A 26,944-nucleotide genomic window follows, 5' to 3' on the forward strand; every position below is an offset into this window, starting at 1 on the left:
AATTCAAGTCAAATTCTTGAGTTATTTCTTAAAGACTTATGAACTGCTTACAAATGAAACAATGCAAATGAAATCACTTGAAGATAAAATAACAAAAATTATCTAAGACAAGAGCTCTTAATCTGAGTTAGTAAATAAACTCAGTGGACTTCATAAACCCACTGAAACTATATGCATATTTTTGCATATGTGTATTTGTTTTATGGAGATGGTCCTTCACATTCATTGATTCTGAAAGTGACTAAATTATGACTTACTGACCTAAAAGAAGAATGCTTAGATGCTTCTGAGCACCTAAAAGGTCCTACTTATTATAATTTTGAACTAGTTTACCTTAAAGGTCTTGGAGAAAGACATATTTAGGGAAATATTATATATATATATATATATACATATATAGGCAAAGAAAACATACATTTTTAAGTACAGGAAATTTTTATTAAATTTCTCATGTATAGCATGGAATAACAGATATGGGATGATGTTCATTGAATTTTTAGAATGAATGTTAAGAGTTTAAAATATGATTTTACAAAATATACACAGGTACAATTCAAATTAATAGTCCTGGTATTGATCATATATATAAGACAAAATACTTAATTTAACTTAGTGGTAAATTCTATGATAAAAAATAATTAGAAAGGGCAAATGTAATCTGTCTCAGATAATACATAAACTCTGATGATTGCATCTTGGAATTAAGACTATGAAGCTACAAAATATGTATTACACCCAAATAATTTTAATTTTAGAACTTTTCATTAATAAGGAGAGAAGTCTATTATTCAGGAGGTGTTATAGACCTCATGGTTTCAGGGGTGGAATAGATAAGATTGTTTCCTGTATCTAGGGAGAGACAGACAGTAAACATTCAAAAATAAGAAAATATAACGTGGCGGTAAATTCCAAGAAAACGCAGTAAGATGACATAAAGGAGTTTGACTAGGAGTGGTCAAGCGAGGCTGCTCTGAGGAGCTAACCTCTGAGCAAAAGTTGAATGATGAGAAGCCAGTCAGGAGAGGATCTGGGAAAAGACGCTCCAGAGAGAGGGAACTACTTGTGCAAAGCCTCTAGTGTGAGTGCATCCAGGCTCCTGGGCTGGAGGGAGGGCAGGGGTGTGGGAAGTGAGGGTCAGAGCAGCCAAGGGAAAGCCAGATAAGGCAGAGGAGCAGAACAGTGCTGTGAAAATTCCAGTGTGAGCTGTTGTTCTGCCATCAGGACACAGGCTCTCCCTGGAGCCCACTTCTTATTGGGTAGAGTTTAGCTTGTAAGCAAGACTTCCTTGGGAAATAGTCAAGTTATACTTTTGCATAGAAGCTGCAGGGCTATATTAAGCATGAGGGAATTGAACTCAACATTTTAATGCTAATTTGAAATTGATAATTTTGAGGAGGAAAAGGAAAACCTGAAAGATAACCAGGACTGCTTTTTGTGTAGCACTGAGCTAGTTACAATAATTACAAACGTCATTTGAACTAAAAACATGAGTATATAAATTGAAAGTGCAGACAGATTGAAAGAAAGGAGACTTGCCTCTAGACACCTGTTGGTAAACATTGTGATTAAAACAGTAGAAGGAAGGAGGAAAAATCTACATATACCCAGAAAAAAGAAAAAAAGAGTGATCCAATAATCAGAAAATAGGAGCTTAGACTTCTCTATAATACAAATCCCAGAAGACAATGGATTAAAGAGTATAATGGGGAAAATACTGTAATAAAATAGTTTTATACCTAGTTAAGTTATATTTTCATTGTTAAAGAAATAAAATTATTCTGAGGTAGGCAAGGCTCATAGAAAAATAGCATGTATGTACTCTTGAATGCTCCAACCAAGATAGGAATCAAATGTGATGTTAAAAATAAATAGGCATAGTATAAACTGTCTACCATATGAGCTTTGAAAGTGTTAAATCCAAAGAATCATTGAATATTTTATTGTATTTCACTGTATATGAATGAAACAAAAGTTTCACAAAACAATATTTACCCTTATTTTGTGCATGCAATGAAATGCACTCTAGTATTTTCTATTTTGTTCTGTTTATTTTGTTGACACTTGTCACAAAACATTAAATTGATTTTACAATGCAAAATTTGGAGAAAAAAACATACCACAGGTGTATTTTATTCCAAAATTTGGTGCAAATGGCAAGCATAATTAAATGACAGTATATAATATAAAACAATAATTTGAGTTCTGAACTCTTACTATGCTCTTAAAAAAACAGGCAGTTAGAGACCATCCAAGGGAGAAAATAATGCATTCTTTGTCTCTCCTAAAGTGGCATGACTTGTGTTGGGGGCAGGAGAGTAACAGGGCTGTTGTATGCGTCTGTGCCCTTCCTGTTCTGTTTTAGGTTCCCCTTCCTGTTCTGTTTTAGGTTCCTATCTTTTTCTTTGCTGGTTTATCATTATCTGAACCCCCTTCCTGTTTGAGATATCCCCAGCCCCTAGTTACAGCTGATGAGGTCCTCCAGAAGACTTTTCCTTCTTCAAAGCTGAGAAGTACATTGGAGAGTGGCATGCCAGCATATGGAAATCTACTCCCATGGTTGTCCCCAGAGACCAGGGAAGTGGTGGAGGACATCGAGGCAGTGATATTTAACCACTAGAGGAAAGGCATGAGTGGTGACCATAATAAGAAGCAACCCCAAAAAGGTAATAAGAAACCCCGTTTGGAATCGTCAGTTAATTGTGGGATCTCCAGGAGGAACTAGAAGGGCAGCCTTCTTGAAGTCACACTTGATTTGTGTGAAACCTTATAAGAAAAATCCTTATTTCTTGAAAACAGAGTTTTGAGCCACGACACTGAAGTCACAATCCTCATCTAAACCCATCACCAGAGTCAGATTCACTGAAGCGATCACTGGCCTCAATGGTAATCCTTTGTACGTACGCTGGTAATATTTCTCTCAGCCTCCCGCAAAGGGAACCAAGATGCTTGGAGAGTAACTGTGCATCGAAGAAAGAGGAATATCCAGACCTTCCTGTGTTACCAGGCAGACCTAATACTATATCCTGGGGCCCCTGGGGTGCACTAGTCCAAGACTTAGGGGGCTAGTGATTAATAGGGTATTTATCATAATCCAGTGTTGGCCTTCGGAGACCACTATACCCACCTGCAATTAGTTCCCCAGCATCTAAAAACACAGTTGATATGTATACACTTAGCAGTGAAGAAAAACGCTGCATTGGTATCTGTCCCGTAACGTGATGGCTATAAGTTTTTAAAGGACCCTGGAGTTTCTCCTCTTTACCAAAATAGTCAATAAAAAAAACATGACGGAGTAGTCAATTTTTTTAAATGACAGTAATGAATTACACTACTAAAGTCATGGATGAAGCATTTCCCCTTTAGTTTGGTGTACAAAGGATAGCTGAGTCTTGAGTCTGGGTTATCATAAGCATAATTAGGTGCTGAGTGCAATTGTAGCTGCTGGTCCAAATTTGAGCACTTACTGGAACAAATTAGCAGAGCTCCAGTTAATAATTTGGTAGTTTTCTAGTTTATTGCAATTAGAATAAATTAAAGGGATTTTTTTTTTTTACCTGGCAGGGATGAAAATACTCCTTTACCATCTTGCCTCAAAGTTACATTGATTCTCCAGGACTGGAGAATCCACTAGTCATCCTCACCAGCCCCTCAGACATCCTGTTGCTCTGTTACAGGGATGACAGCATGATGGTGAGATCTGGAGGTCAGGAAGAAACAGCACCCTGGAGGCCTTAATAATATACATACACTCCACAGGATGGAGGATAAACTCTATAAAAAAATTTAAGGCCATGATAGCTTCAAGCATACCTTTAAACATTCAAGGAAGTCATAATCTCAGTCTTTCACAAAGTATTCCAGTAAATGGAAAAATAAGGGTTGCTCTCAACTCATTTTATGAGACAAGCGTTACTTTGCAAGAAAACCCAACAATGGCAGTGAGAGAAAGGGCTGTTACAGATGCTAACTCATGAATGTAGCTGCAAAAGTCATCCACAGAACAAAAATGAATTCATCAATATATAATACATCATATGGAATAAACATGGTTTATTTCAGGAATGCAAAATTGGAAAAGCCAACAGTGGTCTTGGATTGTTGTCCCCAGAAGCAGATACTGAGACCTGAAGCGGATACAGGTCTAGTTGGTTTGTCTGGGGATTCATGGACCACGAGTAAAGGAGGAGGTAAGACGAGAGAAGGCAGGCTGTGTGTCAAGTCAGCTACCATTCCGGAAACTAATCAAGCAGTGTAAGACGCACCTCAGAGTTACCCTCCTGCGCAGAAGAAGGTGGAGTAGTTAAATACCAGCCCTGCCAGCAATCAGTTGAGGGTGGCCGTCCATGGGGGAGGAAGACGGTAGGGGGGTTCATTTCCAGGCCCTTCAAGTCTGCTTTGCTCACAGACAGAACAGCCGTCTGCACCTTCGGAGGCAATTTTCAAGAAAAGGACTGCAGGTGTTCGCAGTGAGAAATGAGCTCGAATACACTGAAATGCTGAGGCTCATTGGATGTGGACCACAGCAGCTTCTGCTGCCACATTAACAAAACAAAAGAGAAACGATGCATTTATCTCAGTAGATGAAAGAAAGGCATCTGATGAAACTCAACATCCGTTCATGATTTAAAACTCTCAGAACACTAGGAATAGAAAGGTTCTTGCTTACCCTGGAAACGGGTATTTTCAAAACTTTTGTAGCAAACACCATGCTCTATTATGACACTGAATACTTTCCCTTTATAGTTGGAAATGGGAAGCCCACGATCCCACATGTATCTACCAGATAAGAATGATCTTAGAAGCATTTTAATGATACATAATTGGGAAGAACACAAATAACCATTAATGGCAGATTATATAAATAAATGTCATGTTCATAAAAGGATATACTGGACAGCAAAGAAAATAAATCAACCAAGGGCTATTTACAACATTATGGGTGAATCTTAAAGCCGTAATTGATAGTTAATTGATTAAAGACATAAGGGGATACATACAGTAGTATTCCATTCATACAAAATTCAAGAATAAGTAAGATTGAATCAGTGTCTGAAGTGTGCTGGAAAATTCCCTCCAGAATGGCAAGATTTGTCACACCTTGTCCTTCCTAACACTAAGAAAGAGTCCCATGTTTCATGGATTTTGAAAACAACACATTTTACAGCCTTGTATGCTGCTCTGATTAATTTACTGAGTGACCTGAAAGCTTTCCAAGTTTGAGTGTAAACCAAAGGAAGAGTAGAATTTTTACCTGGTCCAGGCCATGATGGATGTAGCTTTGCCCATTGACCCTTATAACCCTATAGGTCCCACCATGTTCAAAGTGTCTCGTTAGTTTCAGGACTCTCTTTGGGGCCTACTGAAAATCTTTCTAGGAGAATCATTATGAACATCAACAGACTTTTGTAAGAAAGCCATGCCTTCTCTGACAAGTCACTCATCTCCTTTTAGGAAACCATTTACCACTGTTCCCTGGTAGAGATTAAATAAAGATGGTACACCAGGCAATTAAGCAACCTCTCAGGATTTAGCAATATCTATAAAGTCCAGGATACCACAATAGCGCCATCAAGTAGAAGAAAGTATCTAAGAAGGTCCTGAAAATACAAGTAATTGCATAAAAATGTCACGCCCTTAGTTTCCCTATTCCATCAGTCCTCTATCAACCCACATTATAGTGTCATGATGAATTAGTTCTCCATAAGGAAGAAGTTTAAATTCGACTTATGGATAACTTTGAAACCAGAAAATTCTCTTCGTTTAAGATATCTAGAGAACATACAAAATGTGACGTGAAATATCCAACTCAGATCCTTGACAATCAAAATTGTATATATGCTTGTTTTACATATGAGTATATCAGATAGTATATGATAAAGACAACATTCCTAATCAACTGAGAAGAGAGTTCTATAAGCAATCTTGGAATAATTGTTTAACTCTTTGGGGAAAAAACTCAAGCAAAATAAAGTGAGGAAAGAATAAATTAAAGGGCAGTATGAAACAAAATTTATGTCAGTAAAAATTCAAAATCAAAAGAAGAACTAAGGGAAAAAAGACTTCAACATACATGATATGCCCAAATCAATATCCTTTCCATAATTTTTAATCTTAAATCAGTAAGCAAAAGAAAAACAAATCAGTTTTTTAAAAAGCAAATAACCGAAAATTTTCAAGAACTATAAATAGCCAATATACATGAAAATATTCAATGTCACTAAAAATAAAAGAAAGCGATAACAAGAGCAATGCTTTGTAAACATAAATCTGAATTTGAGAAAAATGGATATTTTTTAATGTTTTATTATGAAACAAGTAAGAAATTGTATAAATTATATCCTCAGCCCAAGAAGGTAAAAATTACCATTTGAGTGAACCAGAGGATTGGAAGAAATAATAAACACAAAAATAATGAACAGTATAATAGAAAAACGTTAAAGAGTAGATGTAAGAGAACCTTGTTTGAACAAGTAGTAAAATAGGCAAAATTCTGGGTGATAGACTCAAAAAATGTGGAAGAAACTAAAAGGTTAAGACTTACAACAAAAGATGAGACACTAAACATTACCCAAGAATACAACATATGTGTCCACAATAATCCATAGTAGGTTCAGTGGCATAAAAAGCTTCCAATGACAACTGGTAACCTCAACTTTCAATTCAAGGAAGCCACTGTCTGTCACCTAATGGAGGCATGCCTCCCTCCAGAACCAAAATCACCAAATAAGCAGAGGTGGAAAGGGATGGAAAACAAAACTCCTGTGAGTGGATAATTATGTATAATAGTATGAGGAGACAATTTCACTCCCAGCCTTGGTTCCTGCACCCATGTATGCTGACTTTGGGAAAATCAGTACCATGTATCAGATGCTGATTCAAACCATGTATTATCTTTCTGGGTGTTGATACCAATTAGGGTATAACTGAGTCTCAGTAGACCATATCGTTGTCTACTGCTGCTGCTTCTGGGTGATGAGGTGTGTAGTAACATTGGTGAATTCTATGGGCATGCATCCTCTAGCACACTACTGAGGAATAATTCCTTGATCAAAGGTAATGTTGGGATGATAGTGCCAAAAGAAGAAAACCCATGTGCAGAATGTTTGTATATTCCACACAGAACAAGTGGTATCCTCTCTGTGATGGAAAGAATCCAATGTAATCAACCAACTACCAAACAGGTCTTCCTGGGAGTGGTGCCATATCAGGGGCTCAGCACTGGTTTCCACTATGGGAAAGTTAGTTAGTTAGGTACTTGGCCAGAACAGACTTTGTGTGGGGAACCGCAGCCACTGAGCCCAAGCATATGTGTTAATATAAGATGAAATAGGGTAATATAATAAAGATTGTAATATGGCTAAGAAAATAATGATCACCTCTACAGTTAATATTTGATAAAGTTCAAAATTCTTTAAAAAAAACTTTGTAAAGTTGAACAGCTAATGTTGTATTATTTCTGATAATATAAAAATAAGAAACAAAATCTGGAAAGAAGACTGTATAAATTGGCAGTAAATAATTATCTGCTGAAAAAGCATAAGAGGGTAAAGTGACATATTTTAGGGCTAGTAATTGACCATAATACGATAACAGGTAAATGTTAATATGCTAAAACAGCATGTACTTTCCTCTATGCCAGTTAGAAAAACCTAATGGAAAAGAAATGCATTCACATTGAGAACACACACAAATAAGAATAATGAATTAAATAAGAATAACGATATCAAGAAAGATGCCAAACCTAAATGAAGAAAACTTGAAAAAAAAAAAAACAAAACTGAAGGCACAAAAGAAAATTAATCACTGGAAAGCATACCATGTTCCAGAATGATTCTTTATAAAGATGACAATCCTTCCCAAAGCTATGCATTTCCAAATATATCCTAGCTAGGGTTTGGGTGGGGGGTTTTTTTCAGGTGGGGGGATTGGAATTTTGCCAAATTATTTTAAACTTAATCTTGGAGAAGAAAGGAAGGAAAATAGCCAAAGAAAATATTTCAAGAGTAATGAATGCAGAGTTAACCTCGCAGATAATGAAAGCACGATAATTAAAATAATGTGGTTTGGGTCCAAATATTGACAGGAAGATAAATGGAACACAATGAATGTTCCAGAAAGTACTCAAGTGTATATAAAAATAATACATGATAAAGGCGATATGAACAAGCAGCTGGGAAAGTCGAATTATTCAATCAGCAGTTATGATTGAATTCATGAATATTAGACAACTAAATTGTTGATTAGACAATTAAATGGAAAAAAAGGAAATAATTGGTAAAAAATGTAAGCATAAAAGATTAGAAAAAACAATTATACAGTCAAGTAATCAATAGATAAAATATATAGAAATATAAAATTTCTGTAATATAACTTTTGAAAAGTAACAACTTGGAAAGAACAACAGGCAAAAAAGAAGCAGATGAGTAGATTATATCCTTAATATTTAAGGAGATCGTAAATATGGAAGGAAGGCAGTAACACCCCAGTTGGAAAATTGGCTAAAGACACAAATAACTATTAGACAAAAGAAAAAAAATATATTAAAATTAATTTTTATTGGAGTATAGTTGATTTACAATATTATGTTAGTTTCTGCTATGCAGCAAAATGAATCAGTTGTACTATATATATATATATATATATATATATATATATATATATATACCTCCACTCTTTTTTTAGATTCTTTTCCCATATAGGTTATTACAGAGTATTGAGTAGCATTACCTATGCTATACAGTAGGTTCTTATTATCTATTTTATATATAGTAGTGTGAATATGTCAATCCCCATCTCCCAATTTATCCACCCCCCCACTTTCCCCCTTGGTAACCATAAGTTTGTTTTCTACATCTGTGACTCTATTTTTGTTTTGTAAATAAGTTCGTTTGTACCATTTTTTAGATTCCACATATAAGAGATACCACACAGTATTTGTCTTTCTCTAAGGGATAAAACAACTGAAAGGAAATTGAAATTATAAGAGAAGACATTTTTCAAAGCTATGCAACCATGGAAGAAATATAGACATTACATACTCTTTCCATTCACTCAGTATTCTGTATATATTTCTCAGATGATTTTTGGCATCTGGTAATGTGGAATGTCCAAAGCCAGACCAAATTTTATCTCCGGATTGGTCAACTGCTTTTTCCCCAGAAGCTTTTAGGACTTTAAAAAAAAAAAATCCTTAATGTTGAATTTGTTGTGAAGATATTTCTTTCTCACCTAAATTATTTCTTCAACCGTAATTCAAATATCATCATTTTTGTTGCTGGAAGATATAAGTTTTGCAATCTTTTGGTCAGAAAAACTGCTTTTAGCTTTAAGTCTGAGCTCATAACAGACCCCAAAGCGTGCAGGAAAATATATAACCATACTGCCAAACTAAAAGGCACCTGTCTGACAACAAACAGTTTGTAGACAGTCCTCTTACCTGTTTTCACAAAAGTTTCCAAAAGTGATTTGCCCAGGTCCTGGCACATAGTACATGAAAAATAAATATATCCTTCTATTGTTACTTCTGATGACGAGGTCACTTCAGGGAATGGTTCAGATTTCCATTTCTGTTGTGTCGACCTAAGGTTTATTTTCTGATAAGGAGGTCAATCTACATCTAGGGAAGCACAATACAAATGATAAAAAGGATGACTCAAGTCAACGCAATACTAAAGAAGAACAAAATTGGAGGACTGACACTGCCTGACTTCAAGACTTACTATAGAGCTACAATAATCAAGACAGTGTGGTACTGGCAAAAGAATAGACAAATAGATCAATGGAGCAGAATATAGGACCTAGAAATAGACCCACACAAATATAGTCAATGATCTTTGACAAAAAAGCAATGGAAATTTAATGGATAAAAGTTAGTCTTTTCAATAAATGGTACTGGAACAACTGGACAGACACCTGAAAAACAATAAATACAGGAACTGGTGTTACACCTTTCACAAAAATTAACTCAAAATGTTTCTAAATGTAAGAGCTAAATGTGAAGCACAAAACTATAAAACTCGTAGAAAAAAAAAAAAGAAAATAGATGACCATAGATTTGGTGAAGAACTTTTAGATAGAACACCAAAAGCATACTACCTGAAAGAAAAATTGATGTCAAATTTTACTAAAATTAAAAACTTCTATGAAAGATATTTTTTACAAAAGACTGGAAAGGTAAGTCATAGGGACTTCCCTGATGGCGCAGTGGTTAAGAATCCATCTGCCAAATCAGGGGACATGCGTTTGATCCCTGGTCCGGGAAGATCCCACATGCCACGGAGAAACTGAGCCTGTGCACCATAACTACTGAGCCTGCACTCTAGAGCCTACAAGCCACAACTACGGAGCCCGTAGGCCACAACTACTGAAGCCCATGCACTCTAGGTCCCGTGTGCTGCAACTACTGAATCCCACGCACCTGGAGCCTGTGCTCCGCAACAAGAGAAGCCACTGCAATGAGAAGCCCACATACGAAGAGTAGCCCCACCTCGCCACAACTAGAGAAAGCCTGCGCGCAGCAACAAAGACCTGACGCAGCCAAAAATAAATAAAATTATATATATAAAAAAAAGATAAGTCATAGACTAGGAGAAAATACTGGTAAAACACATTTCTGACAATGGACTTGTATCCAAAATATACAATAAACTCTTAAAACAATAATAAGAAAACAAGAAACCCATTTAAAAATATACAAAAGATCTGAGTAGACACCTCACCAAAGAAAAATGTATTGATGGAAACTAAGCATATGAAAAGGTGCTCAACATCATAAGTCATTGAGGAATTCCAAATTAAAACAATGAGATACCATTACATACCTATTGAACAGATAAAATTCAAAATACTGACTATACCAAATGCTAGTGAGGTTAGGGAGAAACAGAAACTCTCATTCATTGCTGGTGGGAATACAAAACGGCTACAGCCATTTTGGAAGACAGTTTGACAGTTTCTTGCATAGCTAAATATAGTCTTACTACATAATTCAGCAATGGCACTCCTAGCAATTACCCAGATGAGTCGAAAACATGTGTCCCCATAAAAACCTGCACATAAATGTTTACAGCAGCTTTGTTTATAACTGCCAAAAACTGGAAGTGACCAAGATGTCCTTTAAAAAGTGAGTGGGTAAAGAATTGTATATCCAGGGAATGGACTGTAATTCAGTGATAGAAAGAAATTTGTAATCAAGCCATGGAAAGATGTAGAGGAAACTTAGATGCATATTGCTAAGTGAAAAAAAGGCTGCATACTGTATGATTCCAACTCTATGACCTTCCAGAAAGGCAAAACTATGAAGACAGTAAAAGATCAGTGGTTGCCAGGGACTTAGCAGGGGGAAGGAGAGATGGAAGTACAGGGGACTTTTACTGCAGTGAAACTCTTCTGTATTATACCGTAGTGCTGGTTAAATGACATTGTGCATTTGTCGAAATCCACAGAACTAATTGTCCAATGCAAAAGTGATCTCTATTAAACTATAAACTTCTGTTAATACTAATATATCAATATTAGTTTACCAATTGTTACAAATATACCACACTAATGGAAGATGTTAATGATATGGGAAACAGTGGGAGAAAGAGAAAGTGTATCTTATCTCTCTGTCCCACCAGCTGAATTTTCTGTAAACCTAAATTGTTTTCTAAAAAATACAATCTTTTAATTTAAAAGAAAAAGTTGACTCAGATGCTTCAAAATATGTCAACACATTTTATTGTCTTTCCAAAAAAAAAAAAATCAAGATACTCATTGAGGTCAAAGATTGTGATAGGATTGTAACAATCATTCCACAATTATTTGTATGTCTTTAAAACTGCATGCCAATGTTACTAAGTCACGAGGTCAGTATCTTCAACTAAAAATCAAGGTAAACAACAATTAAATCTTCACACACCAAGATGCAAAATATATATTAAAACCTTACACTACTAAAACTTTTATGGTGAAGATGATTAAGCAAAGAAAACTATAATGCAAGCAATAAGCCCTTAAAGCACAACGTTGTATGTATTTCCACATCATGCAGTTAGGAATTCCTTTGCTATAAAATTTTATTCTGCCTGCATCTCAAATTCAAACGTTTGAAAATGTGAATCTTAGATCTTCAGGCAGAAGCTAGTAATACTGTCATAAGCCCCCATGAGTTGTATATCTGTATCATTAATAGCTGTATCCTCTTGCCTAGAGTAAAAATGCAATGCTTGCATGTAAGCAAAGAGAAAAGGGAGGGAGAAAAGAAAGACAAGAAAGATAAAAAATGAAGATGAATTGATGAGGTCGTTAATGCAAATGCCTGAATTCATTCTCTAAGCTTGATGGGGCTCTGAGTGTTTTAACACCAGCCTTTTGACAGCCCAGGAACCTTGGGGAATCATAATGATAAGTCAGATTCTTCTGTATTTAATTTATACTTCAACTTTCTGAGACTATGCAGAAAGTGTTAGGGACACCATTGGTTGCCTTGGAACTGAGCTCATTTCCACCTCTATCTCATGCAGATTTTTCTTAAAGCATTTGTTTTCTGTATGTATCGCTTCAATTACAGTTATGAATAAGGCTGACATATCTAAAATATTTTAATATACTAAGACAGGAATGTCTTTTTTGTTTTTTCCATGAGAGCACCGTTTCATTTTTAAATTGGCAAGAACACTACATTTTCTCATATTCTTCAGCCTGGACACATACCTGTTCCTAGCATGGTTGGATGGTCAGCATTGGCACATTATTTAAATGTTTGTTGTGATGCATGCTTGCATTTTATTACCTATGGTTTAGGGGTAGTGAATGAGAGTGATTTGTACCAGCTTCTAAAATTACACCTAACTGTAGAGATATTAGATATGCTTGTAGATGTGAGTGACACATTTTTCTGTTACATATTAATTTGATCATCCTTCTCCTTACTCTTTCAGGGAGTAAGAGGGGGGAAAGAGAAATTTCATGACCTTGAGAATAATGTGTGTTTGGGCACTCAGAAATAAATTTACAGAAATAAAATTGCAAAGATAAGAATATGCTGTTGGCATTGGACAACAACCAAGATAGCCTTGGAGGACCAATCTTTATAGGAAGAAATTCAATCAAAAATCTCTAAAAGCAAACTATTAATGACATTCATAGTATGAGAACAAGGAGAGAGAGCATTACTGATGCCAGCACTAAACTTTCAGCAAAATTAGACTCTGAAATAGATACTGATATTCTACTGTTCATTCTAGGTCCTGTGCTGCTCTCTCCACAATCTACAGAAGAGAATATAAAGACTGAATAGCTTCATGCACTGTTGCTACAAGGCATTAGCTTATATATTTTTTATAATGTCTACATACTTATTGTAAACATCTAATAAATTAAGGAACATGCACACAATTATAATTATATACAAATGATATAGCGTGCATAGTTTGGAATTTTAAAAAGTCACTTACTTTGTTAAATCCAGTTGGAAACCAGTGAATGCATCCAATGAATGCACAGTATGACTTTGTTCAAAACTTTTCAATATCTCTAATTTGCTAGTGGAGCATAAATTATGTAAAAAGGCAGTTGGAAGTCTCTGAGACCTGGATTCAGCCTACCATCTCAGTCCCACCCCACAATGATTCTTCCCAGATAGCCTCTGGTCCAGCCAAAATCATACTCACCACACCCCAATACACTGCAATCCACAAACACATCACTCAAGCCTCAGGGGTACACATCTCAGCCTATTTCTAAAGTATCTCTCCCCAAATGACACCTGCCCATCCTATTCTTTTCCAGAAGTGGAAGGTGCTTTGGGAACATGTTACAATATCCAGGACTATAATGTTCACATGTTCCTCACAACTAAAAATGCTGTAGGTCTGTGATAAATTGCATGCCCAGAGAAGTGTTGCAACAAAGTAAATAAATACAAACACTCATAATAAAATCGCCTTTTCACTCCATTTTCAGCAATTTCATCCCACATCTTGTCACTTTTCCCTGTTTGTTGGTCTGCCTTCCCCACTCTCTGCTCATCTTACTCATTATCTTAAGCTTGTTTGTATGTAAGGTGTTATCGTTATTTGGTGTATTCCATTTTAGGTTTCTCTTTTATACACACAGACTTCAGGGAACTTAAATTATGAGGCCATGACTGTGCAGCTGGGAAAAGACAGGACTCTAAGACCCCCTGCTTCCCAAACTGGTGTCTTTTCTCCTGTACACGCTCCTTTCAACGAAAATGATGCCTTTCACCAGAGAAGCAGCACGACCGTGATGAGCCACTTAACCTCCCTGGTCTCCAATTTCCTCATCTGTCAGTGGGGATTATGAGTTCTGCCCTGCCTATTTCACATGGCGGCTGCAAGAAGCAAATAAGATAACGTATGTGAAGGAGTTTCTGAAGTGCTAATAAAAAATTAAAAGTGTCATTTTATTATCTTCACATGGAAGACAGCTGAAGAGCGCTGGGATTCAAAATACCAGATTTAACCACTTACTACCTGTGTTACCCATGACAAAAAATGAAAGCTGGGGCTTCCCTGATGGCGCAATGGTTGAGAGTCTACCTGCCGATGCAGGGGACACGGGTTCGTGCCCCGGTCTGGGAAGATCCCACATGCCGCTGAACGGCTGGGCCCGTGAGCCATGGCCACTGAGCCTGCGCGTCCGGAGCCTGTGCTCCGCAACGGGTGAGGCCACAACAGTGAGAGGCCCTCGTACAGCAAAAAAAAAGAAAAAAAAAAAAAGAAAGAAAGAAAGCTGTTTGGACCTAATGCTTTTTCCAACTATGACACAAAAAATGATGAGCTAAATGATCACACAGGTCCCCACTAGGGACTGAATCAAGGTTTGGATTAAACTGATGTCTGATTCACGTTTTCCCAATTTCCAATAGCCTTTAAAATATCAAAAGAAGTATCAAACTTGCAAAAGAATGAGCATTTATGAATTCTTAGAAACATTTTTTCAAGAGCACAATGCCTTAGGATTTTGAGTAAGAAAACCAACTGTGCCTACATTAAACTGCAGTCTCGATAGAAAGTTCCCAAATAGTGCCTTTGAAGAGGAGTGAAAACAAATTCCATTTTCAAAGACTGAGATTGGCAGTTCGTGTGGTGCCAGAATTAGTGAGGATTTCATATTAACTAAAACATCAGCAAAGCTGGATTTAGAATTGCCCTCAAAGGTCCGCCGTACTCACAGACCAACCCTCCAACGTTCCACACTCCCTCCTAGATACAACAGCTGGGCTGCGAGCAGATGAGCAGTAGGTCCTCTGCTGACCAGTGGCTGCTATGCGGTGGCTGGGGAACTCTGCTCCCCAAGGCAGAGGACCCTGTCAGGAGGAGATGCACAGAGTTCTGATGTCCTAGTGAAAATAAATAAGGGAAAACCTCATTTACAATGGAGCCAGGAGGCCCTGGAGAGAGGCTCTCACACAGGCAAAACCCACAGAAAGAACAAAGAAGGACTGCGTGTATAGTATTCTTTGTGTAAAATTCTCATCTCAACTTCTTGTCCGTGTTGATAAGAATGTTACTTTTCTTCTGCTACAAGGAGGACACTTTTCACATGGGAATTTCATCTCCTGCTTTTAAGGAAAGGAAGGAAGGGCCCTCCCTGGCCCAGCAACAATGCACTAACCACCCCTGCAGCCAAGGAGAAACTGCCACAACCTTGAACACTTGTTCTCCTCCAGTGAACTTTATTCAAAGCAACCCTCCCTAGGTTCCCCCTAAAACTTAATAAAAGCTTGCCATTCACTTTGTCTCTTCGGACTTGCCTTTGGCTTGCAGGTCCCAAATTGCAATTCTCTGCTATTCCCAAATAAACCCATTTTGCTGTCTGTAAATAACTGGCTGCTTTCTTTATAAGGTTAACACTAGCAATCTGGGAACTATGGGTTTTCATCTCTGCCACCATCTCTTCAGTGTCAATAAGCAAGCCAGGTGGCAGTGAAGGATGATATCATCTCAATGTAGCAGAACCACATTAGATCAATCCCTGGACATTTACATAAAGTCTTTGCTTGTCCAGCAGCTGCAGACTGGAGATGGGAATTCATGAAGGACCAGGGTGGATGTCAGAAGGGCTGGGACCAATCCCAGTAAACTGAGGGCAAATCCTAGGCCTTGACAGAGCTCAGTTCAAATTTTGCGAAAGGAGAAAAGTCATGTATACAAAGATTAAGAAACAAAAGGACCAGTGGATCAAGATGGTGGAGGAGTAGGACGTGGGGTTCACCTTCACCAACAAAAACATTGAAAATACATCTACAGGTGGAACGATTCACCCAGAACAGCTACTGAGCACTGACAGAAGACCTCAGACTTCCAAAAAGACAAGTATACCTCCACATAACTGGGTAGGAAAAAAGGAAAAAGAAAAGAAGCAATTTGGGTGGGGCCTGCACCCCAGGGAGGGAGCTGTGAAGGAGAAAACATTCCCGCACTTTGGGAAGGCTCCTTACCAGCAGAGAGATTAGACTGGATGGAGGGGGAGTTTGGGAGCCCTAGAGGGGAGAGTAGCAACCAGTTTGTGGAAGGAAAAATGGAGAGTAACATGCACAAAGGGTCAGCACCTCCACCCTGTGCTCCCCAACCTGAGATACTCCTCTGTCAGTGAGGATGGGGGTCAGCTGCTGAAGCTTATACTCTGAAGCTCAGTCCCAGGGAGAGGACCAGGGTTAGGTGAGGAAACAGCCTGAAGAGGTCAGGCCTTGGTAACTGAGGGTGTACGAGGAAGAAGCCTGGGCCCACCAGAGGGGCAAGGCACCATTACTGGGGGGCACATGAGGAGAGGGGCAGGACCACCATAAGAACTTCTTTCCCCTATGAGTGCTCCCAGGCTACAGGGCCCTGCCTGCAGGAACTTAAGGGGCAGGCATGAGTCTCCACTGCCATCTTGGGCTCCAGAGGCAGGCACTGGAAGGCTCTTCCAGACCCACGGGCAGATGCCAGGCTCTGCCCTCACTCACTGACCCGGAAGGGCACAGACAGCTCCAGCCACTAGAAATTCCACCAGAGGACACCAGGACCTGCCCCCACTGTCTGAGGAGTGGGCAATTGTTGCTGTAACTGCATGCCCCATATCAAGTGGATAACAGTCAGCACACACTGAGAAAAGAGACAGCAAGCACCCAAACTAAAAGCAATCCCTTGACTCCAGAAAACAGAACAGAATAGAAGGACTTACGCTCATCTCCTCTCATGAAAACACCAAAATCACAACTAACTGCTGAACAACCATCAATAAAAAAAGACTATAACCTACCAAAAAAGATATTTTACATTCAAAGACAAAGAAGAAGCCACAACAAGATGGCAGGAAGGCTGTTTTGCAACAATCAAATCCCACGCCCACCGGATGGGAGATCCACAAACTGAAAAATAATCATATTGCAGAGGTTCTCGCACAAAGTAAGAGTCCTGTGCTCCACGTCAGGCTCCCCAGCCTGAGGGTCTGACATTGAGAGGAGGAATCCCCAAAGCATTTGGCTTTGAAGGCCAATGGGGTTTGAGGGCAGGGGTTCCACAGGAAGGACTGGGGGAAACAAGAGACTCCAATCTTGGAGGGCACACACAAGGTGTCATGTACACTGGAACCCTGTACAAAGCAGTAACTCCATAGGAGCCAGGGCTGGACCTACCTATGAGTCTTGGAGGGTCTCCTGGGGAGGTGAGTGTTGGATGTGGCTCACTGGGGGTGGGGGCAAGGACACTGGTGTCAGAGGCCCCAGAGAATATTGATCAGTGTGAGCTTCACCAGAGGTCACCAGTTTGGCATCAAGACCCAGCCCTACCCAACAACCTACAGGCTCCAGTGCTGGAATACCCCCAGCCAAAGAATCAACAATATAGGAACGTGGACCCACCCATCAGCAGACAGGGTGCCTAAAGCCATCCTGAGATCACAGCCACCCATAAACATGTCCCTTGACATGGCCCTGCCCACCAGAGGGACAAGACCCAGATCCACCCACCAGTGGGCAAGCACCAGTCCCTCCCACCAGGACCCCTGTGCAAGCCTCAGAATCAACCTCACCCACCAGAGGACAGACACCACAAGCAAGAGGAGCTACAATCCTCCAGCCAGGAGAAAAGAGACCACAAACACAGAAAGTTAGACAAAATGAGACAGCAGAGAAATATGTTTCTGATGAAGGAATAAGACAAAAACCCAGAAGAACAACTAAATGAAGAGGAGATAGGCAATCTACCTGAAAAAGAATTTAGAGTAATGATAGTAAAGGTGTTCCAAGATCTCAGAAAAAGAATAGAGGCACAGATTGAGAAGTTACAAGAGATGTTTAACAAAGAGCTAGAAGATTTAAAGAACAAACAAAAAGAGATGAACAATGCAGTAACTGGAATGAAAAATACATAAGGGATCAATAGCAGAATCACTGAAACAGAAGAACGAATAAGTGAGATGGAAGACATAATGGTGGAAATCACTGCCAAGGAACAGAATAAAGAAAAAAGAATGAAAAGAAATGAGGACAGTCTCAGAGACCTCTGGGACAACATTAAATGCACCAACATTCACATTATAGGGGTCCCAGAAGGAGAAAAGAGAGAGAAAGGGCCTGAGGAAATATTTGAGGAGATTATAGCTGAAAAAATCCATAACATGAGAAAGAAAACTCTCATTAAAGTCCAGAAAGTTCATGGAGTCCCATACAATATAAACCCAAGGAGGAATATGCTGAGACAAATAATAATCAAACTGACAAAAAATTAAAGAAAAAAATATTAAAAGCAACACGGGAACAGCAACAAATAACATACAAGGGAACCCCCATAAGATTATCAGCTGATTTTTCAGCAGAAACTCTGCAGGCCAGAAGGCAGTGGCATAATACATTTAGATAAAAGGGAAAAAACTACAACCAAGAATACTATACCCAGCAAGGTTCTCATTCAGATTTGACAGAGAAATCAAAAGCATTACAGAAAAACAAAAGCTAGAGAATGCAGCGCCACCACACCAGGTTTACAACAAATGCTAAAGGAACGTCTCTAGGTGGAAAAGGAAAGGTCACAAATAGAATCAAGACAGACACAAATGGGGAAGCTCACCAATAAAGGCAAACATAAAGGACGGAAATCATCCACACACAAATACGACATCAACACCAACAATCATGACAAGAGGAGAGTACAAATGCAGGATATTGGAAAGGCATTTCAAATTAAAAGAGCAGCAACTTAAAACAATCTTGTTTATATATAGTCTGCTATATCAAAACCTCATGGGAACCACAAACCAAAACTCTACAATAGATACACACACAAAAAAGAAAAAGCAATCCAAACACACCACTAAAGGTAGACATCAAATCACAACAGAGGAGAACAAAAGAGGAAGGGAAGAAAAACGAACTTCAAAATCAAATCCAAAACAATGAACAAAATGGCAATAAAAACATTCATATCGATAATTACCTTAAATGTAAAGAGATTAAATGCCCCAACCGAAAGACATAGACTGGCTGAATGGATACAAAAACAAGACCACTATATATGCTGTCTACAAGAGACCCACTTGAGACCTAAGGACACATACAGATGAAAATGATCACTAGCCACCATAAGGGTACAGTGTGACTTACTAAATTATCCTGTCAACTGGAAGATAGCAATTGACCTGTGGATCCCTTTTTAATAAGAACATCACTGCTGGTATTGATTTATGGAGAGCATTATTTCCTGTTGCAATATGAGTAGTAATAATTTTTCCTCAGATGCGCCTTATGTTTTTAACAGTTCCTATAACAAATGAGATTTTAACAAGGCAGGAGTGATTTTATGTGATTGGAAGCAGTTTGTCATGCACTGGTGATTTGTTTAATTTAACACGATCTAGAAGACTCCAATATCATACATATGCATCAGCAACAACTCTTGAACATGTATCTGAAGCCAGAAATGGAGCCTGAGGTGATGGAAACATTGGGACATTCTTAAACTCATGAATAGAAAAGACACCCAATTTTAATTTGGAGCCATTTAGAACTCCCCAAAACATCTTCAATCACCAACATCATCCTAGAATCTTGCACTTTCCTAGCAAACATTTAACTTATCTATGGGTCGACTGTCCTGTGTGGACAATCAAGCCAGTGTTAAAGTCCTTGACTGAAGCCCTGCTTCCTAACACAACTGTACTTTTCTGCTCTTACTCAATAGCCAGCCTCTTTGCTGTCATTCTGGCTTCCTGATCACTTCATTTACCTCTAAGAGACAGTCTCATTGAAATGGATGAAAGCATATTTTCATTCAGGCAGATGCCTTGTAAATCTCAAACTTTCAAAGAGAATATCAACTTTATCCACAAGCCATTATCTGCGGCATCATGAGGACTGGACCCCATTAGGAAACATGGATTAGGTCCACCCATACTACACATCATGGGCAAACAACCTTGAGCTGGTGGCTACCCAGTACTTATCAGAAGCTTTGTTGAGATAATCCACAATCCAGGGGAAGGACTGCCAACTTCCTCTGAAGATATTTTCCCTCCATCTCTAAGTCAAAGAAAATCTGGGAGCTGCATATTTGGACTGTGTCACACCTGCCACAAGATTTCTTGCTCATTCTAATTCACTTTAGCGCAATAGCATATACATTGAATGCGTGTCAGTATGAAAAATAAAGAAGCTATAAACATATTAATAGAGCTTATATAAATGATTCTGTCAAGGATAATTTTAACTGCATGCAGTGATTATCCCTGCGAGGACGTCCTCATCGGAACTCATACAACACTCGTCGTACATCTTTTGAAAATTTAGTTAACTTTCAGGAAACTGAATTATGTAATTAACAGATTTTCCTTTTGCTTTGTCTGCTGAAAAGCTTATGGCTGACCCAGTTCATTCAATTTTGCCTCATTCTTGGCACTATTTTATGTCTTCATGTTCGGTTTATTTCCTTTTTGTCACTTCCAGTTTTAACGTTTATTATTTACTTTGAGTTTAGTTTCCTCTGAAGGTGCCATAAATCTCGTACGTGGTATGTGTAAATAAATAGTAGGGCCAGATGACTGCCATCAGAGATCCCACTCTGTCCACCTAAAGCTAGTCACACTGTAAGGACACCTCCTTCTGAGCAATCCAATTAGAAACCACCATCTGCATCCTATTGTGTGATTTAAATTCTTATTAAACAAAACAACAAAAATGAAATTGCATTGATCAAACAAGAGACAACTTTGCTGACCATGAAATGGCTTTTTCCTGAGATAAGTAGTCAAATGGGAGTAAACAAATTTTATAGGCAGAAAAGTAACCGATGCCTACTCATCTCCCCCGTTTATATAAATAAAGGTAATTTTTATTTATGAAAAATGGCATCTCTTTAACAATTCCCTAGAGGTACGTGACTTCTAAAGAATTTTTCTTGAAGAGATTCTACATTGGCAAAAACACCTTGAGGTGGGGGATTAACTTTATTTTTTTTGGAAGGTATATATTTTATTTTACAAGAAAAGTCCAATTTACTTCATAAAGTGTCTGTACATTCGGAGCAGCATGCCTGAGAATTCCCATTGCTCGCCATCCTTGCTAACATTCAGTATTGTAGTCTTTTTTTTTCTTTTTTTTTGATCAACATTAACATCTTTATTGGAGTATAATTGCTTTACAATGCTGTGTTAGTTTCTGCTGTATAACAAAGTGAATCAGCTATACGTATACATATATCCCCATATCCCCTCTCTCTTGCGTCTCCTCCCACCCTCCCTAGCCCATCCTTCTAGGTGGTCACAAAGCACCAAGCTGATCTCCCTATGCTATGCAGCTGCTTCCCACTAGCTATTTATTTTACATTTGGTAGTGTATATATGTCAATGCTACTCTCTCACTTTGTCCCAGCTTACCCTTCCCCCTCCCCGTGTCCTCAAGTCCGTTCTCTACATCTGCATCTTTATTCCTGTCCTGTCCCTAGGTTCAACAGAACCTTTTTTTTTTTTTTTTAAGATTCCATATATATGTGTTAGTGTACGGTATTTGTTTTTCTCTTTCTAACTGACTTCACTCTGTATGACAGACTCTAGGTCTATCCACCTCACTACAGATAATTCAATAAGTGGGAGATTAACTTTAAATCATTCCCAGAAACCAAGTGAAGAAACTTTTGTCCCCAGCTTTATTGAGATATAATTGACATACAACATTGTATATGTTTAAGGCATATATTGTGATGATTTGATATATACATTTGTTGCAAAATGATTTCCCACAATAAGGTTAGTTAACACATCCATCACCTCACATAGTTACCTTTTTATGTAGGTGGTGAGCACATTAAGATTTACTCTCAGCAACTTTCAAGTATACAATATGGTATCATTAACTATAATCACTAAGCTTACATTAGATCCCCATAACTTATTCCTTTTATAGCTGGAAGTATACACCCTTTAAAACAGCAGAGAAGAGCAAGTTGTGTTACTTGCTGCTGTCTCAGGTACAAAGATGAGGAAAGAGAAATTATCATTGTACTTGGAAACTTAAAGTTCATAGATGACCTTGTCAGGTGAGGTTTTGGTGGAAGAGTAGGAGTGCAAGTTTATTGGAATGGGTTCAAGAGAGAATAAGAGAACATGAAATGGAGAAAGGAAGTACAGGAAATGTTTTCCAAACATTTTTCTAAATAAATGAACACAGAAGTGGGACATTGCTGGAGGGAGTAAGTTTTTTTTTTTTTTAAGCATACATATACGATGATGGAGATGGTCCAGTAGTGAGGAAATTATTGATATAAAGAAAGTAGATGTTTCAAGTGCATGCTTGAGTCAGAAAGAGGAAACGGAAATAACTACACAAGTGGAGGAGCCAGTTAGGGGAGCATAGAGCAAGGCAGAACATGTATATACTAATGCAGGTAGATTGGTGTGGGAACTGTGAATGCTCTCACTTAATGTTTATATTTCTCATAGAAACAAGAAAAAAGTCATCACTTGAGCATGAAGAGAGGGAAAGAGACTTCTGTGAGAGAGGGAGGTCAAAGAGATAAGGGAGATGTGATATGATTGGCAGGAAGCCCCCCAAACTCTTTTAAGTGTACTGGTCATGACTGATGTGAGAACCACTCAGTGTCACTGTATGTTTTTCTCTGGTTACTTTCCCTTCATGGTTGCAGGTATAGTGTTCATGGAGAATTGGAATTAACTAGGTGTGAGATTTTGCCAAGAATGAAAAGAAATAGTGGCAAAGGATCTGGAAGTGATTACAATGATGGACCATGAACTCCAACCTAGAGAAGAAGGGAAGTGAAACATGAGTGGAATCTGAAGGACAAGTTCGTGGGTCAATTTATTGGAGGACCCATTGGGATGAACGTTGTTGAAAATGGAGTGTAGAGAGAGTGAGCTGGAATGATTTAGGGTGGTAGTCAGAAAGTAAAAGACTTAAAATTGAGGTTATGGAGGGGCTGCAGTTATTGCTAATGGCAACATTGAAAGTAAAATCCTGAGGGCTGATACAGAGAGAGGACAGGTGCATTGGACATGGACATATCAAAATGAGAGGCCCGGGGGTACTGGAAACATTTCGTATGGGAATACTGACATAGAAAAAAGGATGACTTGTAAGTTGTTAGGAAAAGAGGTGACAAATTAGCTAAAATATCCCGAGGATGAGGGATAGCAAGAAATAAGAATGGCACGTGATGTACTGAAATAGCATGAGCTTCAAAGAATCTTGGGTTCTGTGAGGAGGAAGCTGGGGTAATGATCTGGAAACAGAAATGGGAAACAGTAAGGACCCCTATTAGTTATTTATTGTTGCATAACAAATTAACTCAAAACCTAAAAGAACAGTAATCATTTATTATCCTTCATAGTTTCTGTGAATCAATTCAGACAAGCCATGATGGGGACAGTCAATCTCTACTCTGAACGGTCTGGGGCCCCATCCAGAAACATAAAGCCTAGGGGCTGGAATCCATGACATTTCATTCCCTTCTAGCTGGGACTGTCGGCTGCAGCACCCACACGTGGCTCTCCCAGTGGCCTGGGTTGCCTCACAGCATGATGGTAGGGTTCCCAGGGGAAAGCACCCCCTAAGGGAGAGAGAGCCAGGCAGCGGTGGTATTGCCTTTTATTGTCTCACCAATACCTCTGTCACATTCTAGAGACTGAAGCAGTTACAAAGGTCCATCCACATTCAAGAGGAAAGAACTCAGACCTCACATCCCAATGAAGGAGTGTCAACATCATTACTGTACGAACAGCACAGGGATCGGATGTCTAATGATGTGGTTGTCTTTGGAAAATGTAGTCTGCCACAGCCAACCGCCTTAACTCTAGGATCAATTGTAGAAGTATGGAAAGAAAACATCTACCATGTAAGAGGGCTTCAGGGAAAACAGGAAATGTAATTACATCAAGAAGCTAAAAGAGGCAGTTGAATATGTGGAACATTTTGCCGACTCTAGACCCTGAAAGGATTTATAAGGTTGAGGAACATGAAAGTCTGAATCACAACAGGAAATGTACAGCCATACAGAGGTAAGAGTCTGGGTGATAAAGGATGATCTAGAAGATCTGGGCTTCTTTCGGTAATGGAGATAAACAGAGATGCAGGGCAGGATGGAATTAATCCTGAGGGTGATGAGTGCTGAAAGGGAGGGAAGAATTGGTCTTGTTGGGGACAGTTGGGGCCCACTGGTGGTTGGTCCAAGCCATGAACAGGCAGTATGAACCCAGCCAGAGGGATGGCAGTACCAAGAGTACTCAAGGCATTAGAAAAACAATTAATATAATCTACCTCATTAACAGATACTATGAGGAAAACAGTATACTGACCATAACAGACACTGGAAAAGCATTGGATAATATGACACTCACTTATGATAAAAAGAAAGCACTTAGCAAACTAGGAATCAAAGTGAATTTTTTGAACCTAATAGTGTATCTACTAGAGATCCCCAGCAATTAGCCTACTTAACATTAGAGTGGTTGACACTTTCCGCTTCAAGTCAGGAACAAAGTGTTAGCAGGTGTCAGTGAAAGACACCTGCTAACACTGCTTAGTCATCAATAAAAATTTAGGTATGAAAATGAATAAGAGGTTTACAATTAAAGGAAGAAAGAAAATTGCTATTTGCAGATAATTACAGATAATTTGATTGATTACAAAGAAAATCAAAGACTCCACGGAAAAATTATTAGAACAGTTACCACTAACTTTGGTAAGTTAAGGATCAATATACAAAATTCAATAGTTTGTCTATGTACGAGCAATAACCCTTTCATAATTTATAAAATGTACTCTTAACAAAATAATTTCCAATAGGGAAAAAAAAGGAATACCTAGGAACACTGAATACCTAAGAATGTATCTCACAGAAATGCAAAGCTGTTCAAGAGGAAATTATAAAACATTTTGTTGCAAAACATAAAGGAAGATCTTCAAGTGGAGAGATTTATTCTGTGTTCATGGGTGGAGAGACTAAATACGGTAAAGATGTCAGTGCATCCCAAATTCACCTATTCAGGTTTTCACAGAACTTGGTCAAATTGAAAATGAATGAAAACTGATCCACATTGAAAGATCATGATTTTGGAATTTCAGAACATCAAGGATAAAGAGCAAAGCTTAAAAGCCCCCAGAGAGAAAACTGGTCACTTTGCAAAGGAATGGAGTCAGTCTGGCATTTGACTTTTCAGCAGCTCAACAGAAGCCAGGAAACAGTGTAGCAGTGAGTTCAAAGTTGCAAAATCTCACAAAGAAGAGGAAGGAGGAGGGAAAGGGAGGAGGAGGAGGAAGAAGAAGACCTCCTGGGAGTTCCCTGGTGGTACAGTGGTTTAGACTCTGCACTCCCAATGCAGGGGGCCAGGGTTTGATCCCTGGTCTGGGAACTAGATACCACATGCATGCCACAACTAAGAGTTTGCATGCCACAACTAAGGAGCCCTCGAGCCGCAACTAAGAAGCCAGCGAGCTGCAACTAAGACTGACTCAACCAAATAAATAAATATTTTTTAAAATAATAATAATAAAAAAAGAACACCTCCTATCTACTTCACCTCAGGAAGATACTGGAGAATATACTTCACTGGAGAAAAGTAGAAAATAGGCCTCCAAAAATGGGAAGACATGGGATTTGTGGGGAGAGAAGGGAAGGAAAATCCCAGGAAGGCAGCTCTGAGATTTGCCATAAGTTTTGCTACCAAGAAAGAGCTTCATAACCATTGTGCCTAAATCAGTGGTTCTTAAAGAGCAGCCCCCAGTTCACTTGAGAACTTGCTAAAAAGGTAAATTCTCAGGGTTCTTCCCGGACCTACTGGATCAAAATCTCTGGCATTGGGGGTCCAGCCATCCATATTTTATCAAGCCCTCTAAGTGTTTCTAAAGCAACACAAGAGTGAGAACCACTGACGCAGTGTTCGCTAATACTCAGCAGTCTTTCAGACCACAACTGCTTCCCCAAAGTCTGCAACAGGCATCAAACGTGGATCTTTATTCTTTAGTGAGTTTTATTTTTATTTTGAAAACAGTACATAGTCTGTGTTGACATCTTGGAAAATATAGAAAAGGATAAATGAAAAAGAAAAAAATCATCTACCGTTCCACAATCCGGAAAAAAAAGTGTAGCAAATTTATATCTATTAATTATATTTATTCTATATAAATACATATATATGTACATTTGGATTATGTGGTAGGTACATTTTACATAGTCTTTTCATTTAATATTATGTAATGAGTGTTTTCCATGTTATTGAAATATCTTCCCCAAACCTATTTTACTGACTGCATATTTCATAATCCAGTGGTAGTGTGATTTATAAAAATGTGATTCTGTCGATGGAAACTGAGGGTTTCTCTAAATCGCTGAAGGAATAAATAATGCGGTAAATGTCACCATAGCTCTTTCTGCAGTTTTGTGTCCCATTTACAGGCACAGACCTTGTGTCAGAGATACCTTGCTGTCGCTCCCGGATTTACTACTTGCAG

Source organism: Monodon monoceros, unplaced genomic scaffold, assembly GCF_005190385.1.
Source record: "Monodon monoceros isolate NGI ecotype Baffin Bay Population unplaced genomic scaffold, NGI_Narwhal_1 Super_Scaffold_2, whole genome shotgun sequence".
Classification (NCBI taxonomy): Eukaryota; Metazoa; Chordata; class Mammalia; order Artiodactyla; family Monodontidae; genus Monodon; species Monodon monoceros.